The 9,286-nt window shown below is 42.1% G+C and overlaps 1 pseudogene; it reads left to right on the top strand.

Moving 5' to 3' along the window:
* Positions 1-840: 840 nt before the first annotated feature.
* LOC123428414 lies at positions 841-3,926 on the top strand (annotated as a pseudogene).
* Positions 3,927-9,286: the final 5,360 nt, after the last annotated feature.

The following is a 9,286-nucleotide window of genomic DNA, read 5'->3' as shown; positions in this document are numbered from 1 at the left end:
TCGGAAGGTCTATGGAGTTGTGTCTTTGACAGTTCTTCTGAGGCATATGATCGGTTTGGGTTTTCAATTTGAATTCGGTCGGTTTTCTTTGTCTACGTAGTTTCTAGAGGCCTTTATCGACATTTTTTTAGAACGGATGATGTGTTTTACAGGTCCTGTTTGGATACTCTAACCGAGTTACAGGTTAGAGTTAGATTCTAACTCTAGACTAACTCTGAACTAACTCTAATCAAAGAGGTGTTTGGATGATAGGTTAGATTGTCGATAAATGCACTTTTTTTAATCATTTGGTTTCTTTATATCCAGAATTTTATGTGGTAGAGGTAGGAGAAAAACAACTTTTTCTGGTCCCCACTTAACTCTAACCCAAACAAACACCTTTTTGGTGGGTTAGTTCTTTTGGGTGGCTTAAATGCATTTAATTAACTCTAACCCTTCTGTTTGGATGTTTTAAGATTAGTTCAGTCCAATCTAACCAACTCTAACTGAAACTCCTGGATCCAAACCCGACCACATATTGCAATTGTTGACTTTTTGACCACCGCTTGTACGTGTATATGTATTTAGAAAGAAAATGTGGTATTGAGATTTGCTCACAACACGTTGAACGACAGGAGTCAAAAGACTTCAACACTTGATATATTGAGAAGTGCTAGATTTACGGACGGAAGCTACGGAATGTAACTTACGGACTCAGCTGTCCATGTTTTACTGGAAACTTGGGGCACCAGGGCCCACCCTTGAAATCAGCGGGGCAGAGGGATTGGCTAAGCGGCAGCAATCCGTAAGTTTCATCCGTATCTTGCCCGTAAGTGTAGCATTTTTGTGATATATTTGTCTTAAGCCTATTCGGAAAAATAAGTAGTCTCCAAAACATTGTTTTGACCACTTGCTTCGGGTACTATTTAGAGTCTCCTGTGCCGCACTTCGAATTGCACAAAGAAAGCAATGGCGGCTATGGTTGCGCTTGTGCCCTGGCTAGCATGGCTTGTCATCGCTTTCCTCTCCTTCTATCTTCTCAACCTCCTCGCGCATGCGCGCTCCGGCCTCCCGCCGGGCCCCCGCCCACTGCCGCTTATCGGCAGCCTCCACCTTCTCGGCAACAAGCCACACCGCTCCCTTGCCCGCTTAGCCAAGATCCACGGCGCGCTCATGTCCATCCGCCTCGGCGCGGTCACCACGGTGGTCGCCTCCTCCCCCGCCATGGCCCGCGAGTTCCTGCAGAGGCATGACTCCGTGCTCGCCACCCGGTCCGTGCCTGACGCCACCGGCAAGCACGCGGCGGGCTCCGTCCCCTGGCTGCCCCCGGCCCCGCGGTGGCGCGCGCTCCGCAAGATCATGGCCACGGAGCTCTTCGCGCCGCACCGCCTCGACGCGCTCCGCCACCTCCGGAGCGACAAGGTGCGGGAGCTCACGGACCACGTGGCGCGGCTGGCGCGCGAGGGCACTGCGGTGAACATCGGCCGCGTGGCCTTCACGACGAGCCTGAACCTTGTCTCCCGCACCGTCTTCTCCATCGACCTGACGAGACTCGACGACCACGGCCGCTCCGAGGAGTTCCAGGAGGTGATCACGGCCATCATGGAAGGCTTGGGGACCCCGAACATGTCCGACTTCTTCCCGGTGCTCGCGCCGGCCGACCTGCAGGGCATGCGCCGGCGGCTGGCGCGGCTGTTCGCGCGGCTGCACGCCGTGTTCGACGCCGAGGTGGACCAGAGGCTGCGCGGCCGCGACGCCGGCCAGCCCAGGAAGAACGACTTCCTGGACGTGCTGCTCGATGTGGCGGCGCGTGAGGATGGCAAGGACCTGCTCGACCGCGAGACGCTGCGCTCACATTTCACGGTAACGCACAGCTTTCTTCTTTGCTCTTGCATCTGGTGTTTCAGCTTTCAACAAAATACTACTGTAATTAAAAGATAAACATATTACGCTCTGATTCCATGAACCACACATGATCACATGGCCAGCCTTGCCGACTGAGACTCCTGGGGATCAAACAAATGGTGGCACATGCCCGGCCCAAATAAATGAATTTGGCACATAGGATGATAGGAAGCTATCTAATGTGAACAAATTTCATATCCGATATTGCCTTTTAGATCAGGAAATGAAAATTATAAATTTTTTTTTGCAAAGAAATGAAAAATTAGAAGTTGATCCAACTTATTGGAGTTTAGCAATTTTGCCTCTACTGATAGTGGATTTTTTCTGTTCCTTATTTCACTATGCCTAGACCAAATTTTAATGTTGATTTTGTAGCGCGTTTGTCATCTACTACTATCAATAAGACCAAATGTTTAAGAATCTGTTTTTGAAAATTGTGTGCGACGTTGCTCAGAAGCATGGTAGGGCTACATGCCAAATAATTATACTATCACCACTCTAATACCCTTTGGACAAGCACTTGACTGCTTCAATTAAATCACTCAAAAATACTGGTAAAAATGATGTAGGATATACTATTGTAAGGTTGGCATATGTTGACACAAAACTTGAGATATTGTTTGGACCATTATACCATTCCAATATTTCAATAAATGGATCCACACTGATGATGTCCATTCTATCCTTTGGCCCTGTTTAGATACCTAGAAGTTTAGAAACACAACATGCAAACCACAAAAATTATAATGGCATCCACTGAAGTATACTATCAGAAACATGAACACATATAACTTCAAAATTATCATTTGAATAGTCAACAACATGTCTCTAAAATCCCCGTAGATTAGTGTCGGCACGGAAATTTTATAGGAATCATCAAAGATCGTGTTATTGATGTGTTACAAATAACTAAATCATCCAAAACTCACTATGAATTTTCCTCTATAAGAAAACTCAAACTCTTGTGTTTTTCCGTTGTTTCGAACCAATCTTATTGTACGCATCTCAAAAGCTTCCACCATAGCTCTGATATATAGATTGCACTTCATCATGAGTGAGCAAAAAGGGAAATATTGGGTCAATAACAATAGTTTCTTCTACTATAATGAAATGAGATGAATATCAAATCTTATGTTACATATGAACGAATTATTGCATACATGATTCCACATGGTATCACAGTGTGCAGTCCAAAGCAATTTTTATTCTTCTATGGCACATTTAGCAAATAATCAATTGTACTCTACGTGATGCTTGTCTAGTTTATCTAAATATCGACATTTACTAGACTATATTCATGTAATATTATATTTGCATGCTAGGATTTGTTTGCGGCAGGTAGTGACACAAGCTCTAGCACAGTGGAATGGGCAATGACTGAGCTTCTTCAAAAGCTCGTCCTCAATGGCCAAGGTTTGCGACGAGCTTGCACAAGTTATCGGCTCAAAAAGAAACATTGAAGAAGATGACATTGTTCGGTTGCCCTATCTCCAAGCTGTTATAAAAGAGACTTTTCGACTCCATCCTCCAGCTCCACTCTTGTTGCCACGCCAACCAGAGACGACAGTGAAAATAGCAGGTTACACAATACCTAAAGGTTCACGTGTGTTCATAAACGTATGGGCAATAGGTCGAGATAAAGATGTATGGACTGAGCCTGAGAAGTTTATGCCAGAGAGGTTCTTGGGTTCGACGATTGACTTTAAAGGTCTGGATTTTGAGCTCCTTCCATTTGGTGCGGGACGCCGGATCTGCCCTGGAATGGCATTGGCCATTAGGATGGTGCATGTGATGCTCGCTTCATTACTAAATCAGTTTAAGTGGAGTCTACCTGTTGAGCTGGAGCATGATGGGATTGATATGGAAGATCAGTTTGGCCTAACGCTAGCAAAGGTAGTGCCCCTTCATATTATAGCAACACCAATTTGACCTGATAACATAATGCAACCTTTTTAAGAATGGTTTGTTAATGTGTAATAATTCAAGTGTATCAGCCATGTAATTTATACCGTTTATGTGGAAAACAATCATATGCCTAGAGTTCAAAGTTTTGGCACCTTCGTTATTCACTGATTTTCACCAAGAATGTGAACAGTCACATAATTCATTTTCTGGAAATATTTCAAATCTTGACAAGGCAATTTTGGATCTTGAGCATATAAATCAAATTTCCACATTTTCAAGTGTAGAGAACAAACAAGACATGTTGTACGAAATTTAAATCTTTGGTGGTCAACTAGGCTACAGTGATTATGATTAGTGATTGTGATGTCAAGATAATAGATTTGGTGGTCAACTAGGCTACAATGCTTTTGGAGGTGATGCACAACAATATGCATTGTTAAAGTGTATTCTTCAAAGAACAAAATGAGCAAGTAATAACACATGGGGGAAAAGTGGAATAAAGAGAATATCGCGATGAACTGACTACATATCACAAAAGGCGATACCATGGCGACTTCAATTTCGAGGTGCAAATCTCCCCACGTCTTCCCTATTCCCTTTTAACTACGAAGCATGAAAAATATTGCATGGCACCAACATGTCATCAACATATTTCAATGAGCTCAAAAGACTGTGGCTCAATATATTTTAAGGCTTGGTAGGATATACTATTATAAGGTTGGCATCTCTTGAGAGAACACTTGAAGTATTATTTTGAGCCTTTGGCCCAATTTGTACATACCTAGAAGTTTAAAAGCACAACATGCAAACCACAATAATTATGTTGACATTCAGTGTAGTATGCTATCAGAAACATGAACACATATAAATTAAAAAATATCATTTGAATTCTCAAAAATATGTCTCTAAAATTCTTGTAGAATAGTGTAGGCATGGGAATTTAAAGATCTGTATACACATGCACATATTTTCTATGTTTCTATCTCACATCTTGATACATGGCTTGTACAACTGTCTATTGGTTTTGCATAAGATAAAACGTTGTGTTGTATTTCTCTTCTAGGCAATAAATCAAAATTTACATAATTACTAATTGAGATCACATTTAGGTTGATTGTTGAAACCATGTTAATTGCAAAGGGGGAATATTCCCTGGTTAACCTTCTTAGCTCTCGACTACCCGTTAATTCTCTTTTATCTTTGTTTACCATATGTCACCATGGATATTGTTTATTAAAAAAATATAATATAGTAGTTTCTTCGTGAAACTTCATACATGTGTATACTGATCAACTATGCATGTTACAAAAAATATTCAGATTTGTTTGATTCTTTTTACTATTCATAAGGGGTATGTCCATTTTTCCGAGGATACAAAAAATAATATTGTTTGAAGGTGAACATGGTTCCACGAGAACCAACATGAAGAGTAAACACAAAAATACTTTTTTTTGAAGAAATTAAAATTTTGGGGTATCAAACTTCGTCGACCATTCTACTCACCTGTGAAGTTTCATGGAGTATTGACACCCTGGTATTCTTAGTGAAGAAATTACATTTGTGTCTTTACTATTCATTAAACAATGTTATTAATATAGCTTTGGTTTTGTCATTTTGCCAGGAAAACCACGGATGTCATTTCTTCATGAAACTCCGTACACGAGTATACCGCTCGACTATATATGTTACAAAAAAATCAGATCTCTTTTTGAATTTACCATTCATTTGGGGTTCACGTAGAACCATGTTCACCAAATCCGTGTTTGTTATTTTTCGTAAGCAAGTACCGGTTGATCATGCATGGGGAACTTTGGTGAGCGTCATCGTTTTATAAACAATACAATTTTCATCCAAATAGTTCTATGTCACGCCCAAGATGCGACCCTATCCTCAATTTGGCACGAGGGCCTCGTGAGGGATAGAAGCGCATCTCGTCGTGTCGCAAGAATGGATATCGTCACAAGTACATGTACTGAAAAGAAGAGATTTATATAGAGTTGGCTTACACTCGCCACAAGTTAAATCAGAATCACATCAGTACATTACATAATCATCAAGAGTAAGAGTAGGGTCCGACTACGGACGAAAACAAACGAGAGAAAAATAAGAACGACGTCCATCCTTGCTAGCCCAGGCTGCCGGCCTGGAACCCATCCTAGATCGATGAAGAAGAAGAAGAAGCAACTCCAAATGAACAATCAACGCGCTCGCGTCAAGTAACTTTTACATGTACCTGCAACTGGTGTTGTAGTAATCTGTGAGCCACAGGGGACTCAGCAATCTCATTTCCAAAGGTATCAAGACTAGCAAAGCTTAATGGGTGAGGTAAGGTTAAGTGGTGAGGTTGCAGCAGCGGCTAAGCATATATTTGGTGGCTAAACTTACGAGTACAAGAAAATATGAGGGGGGAAATCTACGCATCACAGACGTAACTGCTGATGATCAAATGAATGATCCTGAACACCTACCTACGTCAGACATAACCCCACCGTGTCCTCGATCGGAGAAGGAACTCACGAAAGAGACAGTCACGGTTACGCACACGGTTGGCAAGTTTTAATTAAGTTAACTTCAAGTTATCTAGAACCAGTGTTAAACAAAGCTTCCACGTTGCCACAAAACCGCGGGCACGGCTTTCCGAAAGATTTAACCCTGCAGGGGCGCTCCAACTAGTCCATCACAAATTACCACAAGCCGCATAGAAATCCTCAATCACGAAGCTCGCGATCTCGTCGGATTCCCTAGTGGAAAACCTCAACTCTGAGATTACCCAAAGCATCACCGGAATCCCGATGCACAAGATTTCTCGTCAAAGGTAAAACTAATCCAGCAAGGCCACCCGGTGTGTCGACGAACCCGATAGGAGCCGCGTATCTCGTTCTCAGGACACACCGTCTATGTAAAGTGGACGGGAACCAAACCTCCAGTTGCCCCGTGGTGGCACCGCCGACTGCTAGGTGGGTGGACCAACACTCATGAGGAGCACTGGCCCGGGGGTTGATTAAATTTCCTCGGGTTAATTACTCCCTATGCAGTTCATTAGTTATTAGGCAAAAGTAGTACCAAAGTTGGGCCCTGCCAGACCAGCTTTAATCTAAAACGAATTATCAAGGGGGTCCCCATAACAACCCCGATCGTGTTAGGAGCGCTCATTTATGGAACATAACACCGGTAGCCGAGAACTAAGGGGGCAAAGGTGGAACAAAACACCAGGCTAGAAAGGCCGAGCCTTCCACCTTTTACCAAGTATATAGGTGCATTAAATTAAATAGCATTTAATATGGTGATATAACAAGGATCCCATGTTATCACATGGAAGCAACTGCACCTGCAACTAGCAACGCTATCAACAGGGTTACGCAAGCAGTAACATAGCCAATTAGTGGTTTGCTAGGTTGAACAGGTTGGTGGTTAACATGGCATTGTTGAGAGGCTGATATTTAACAGGTGGTAGGCAACGAGACATAATCGATAGAAGCGATAAGACTAGCATGGCAATAATAGTAATGATATCTGGGGAAATGATCATCATGCCTGAGATTCCGCTTGGAAGAAGAATGCCTCCGTGAAGCAGACGAACTGACGTAGTCGAACAGGTCCTCACAATCCGGCACGCTGCGGAACTCTATCGAGACGAAGCAAACCGGAAACACAAATCAACACACGAAATTCACCACACGATGTACTACACATATGATGCATGAGCTACTGAATACATGCAAGTCACGGCATGACAATTCACACAATCAAACACTACACATTAAGTGAAGTTCAATATGCAAAGAGTTGCATATTGACGAAACTCCACGTTTATGTATTTAGTTCTATCCCGATTAGATACACGACAATATTAAATGTGGTTAAACATGGCAAGAGGATAAGCGCAATTAAACTACCTATCTAGGCATTTTAAATGAGGTCGGAAATGTCATATAGCACCTCCGAAACAACCTCACATGTTAATTTTTCAATTCTGTCCAGATCTGATTAACACCTTTAATTAGTTGTTAAACAGAAAAACAAATAGGTTCACGTGATTCTATGCGTCAAGGCAAGCAATCTACACATAAAGAACATCTCCAACGGAGGTACGGATCAAAAGATACAAGCATCGCAACATATGATGGCATGAATGCAATATGTGTGCAACGACGGTCACGAGCACGTAAAAACATTCAAACAGCAAGAGAAAATGGAACTACACGAGATTCTAAGCAAGTTTCATGTAGGACACGATCAAATCGGAGCTACGGTTCAACACCTACGAGCAAAACAAGAAATGACTACAATCTGCCAAAATCAGCCACATAGCATATTCTACACCCCACAACTACGAGCTACACAACTCCGATATGCTCAAGCAAGGCATGGCACGGAAGAGGGCAAGACGCTCTACTACAAACAACTAACAACCACTAGCATGGCAGCAAGGAGCACTTGGACAAGAAGACACAAAACGGCATCTCACACACTATTTCAAACTTTGTGAAAATTACACCTCATGAAAGTGCAGTTTTCGATCTGAAGCAATATTGACAGCAGCAAAACCTATATCTATAGTACTCCAAATGGCATGAAAATTTACAGCATGGTAGAGAAACACAAGGGGTACAAATAACTCCATTAGACCAACCTCGAAAGAGCTACAGATCACAAGATGCAAGCTAGACACGACAGCAACAAAATAATAACAGATCCCAGACTTAGAAATATTTCAGCTCCTCTAAAACAACACTATTTCTAGCAACTTGAGGGCAGTCAAATCACACCTAAACATGCATTTCTATTGCAACTAAAAATATCAGGGGCTAAACAAAACATCTAAGAAGAACTCTCTAATTGACAACTAATTCAAACGAGGCACGGAATAAATCCTACGAATTAAACAAAAGGGCAACATGTCAAAATATCGCGCGAACTAACTTGCTCAAAAGATAAAACTAATTGCACAGAAAAATCCCATGGATTTTTCTACCCCGGAAACATATAAAATATGTGGGGTTTGCAACACAAAATAATTCCGCACATAAATGCGAGAAAACAACCTATAAACGGGAAAATAAACTAGCGGCAAATCCCTACGCACAAAAATACCAAAGACCGCTCTAAAGTGCATGGAAAAATGGTCCCTAAAATATGGGCATTTCTAAAACGACATTCGGGCAATACGGTTTAGCGCGAAAAATAAATATGGCGTCTATCCTATATAGACAGCACGATAAACAATGCATTTGGCACGCTAAACTAAATCGAACAAAAACGCAAGGTGCACAAATGTAATCTACGCGTAAAACTACGCGAAAACCATATATTACACGCTTCGTTTCGACTTACGGATAAAAAGATACGAACGTTTTAAAATACGTCTATTTTCTGGAATTTAAATAAAAACCGAAAATAACCTAATACACTAACGGGCCGCACAGGTGGGCGCAACATAGAATAAATCTCCACGGGCGGGGATTACTCACCTTGGGGGAGGCCACTTGGGCCGATT

Source organism: Hordeum vulgare, chromosome 2H (genome assembly GCF_904849725.1).
Source record: "Hordeum vulgare subsp. vulgare chromosome 2H, MorexV3_pseudomolecules_assembly, whole genome shotgun sequence".
NCBI classification, from domain to species: domain Eukaryota; kingdom Viridiplantae; phylum Streptophyta; class Magnoliopsida; order Poales; family Poaceae; genus Hordeum; species Hordeum vulgare.
This window is presented reverse-complemented; position numbering and strand designations above follow the sequence as displayed.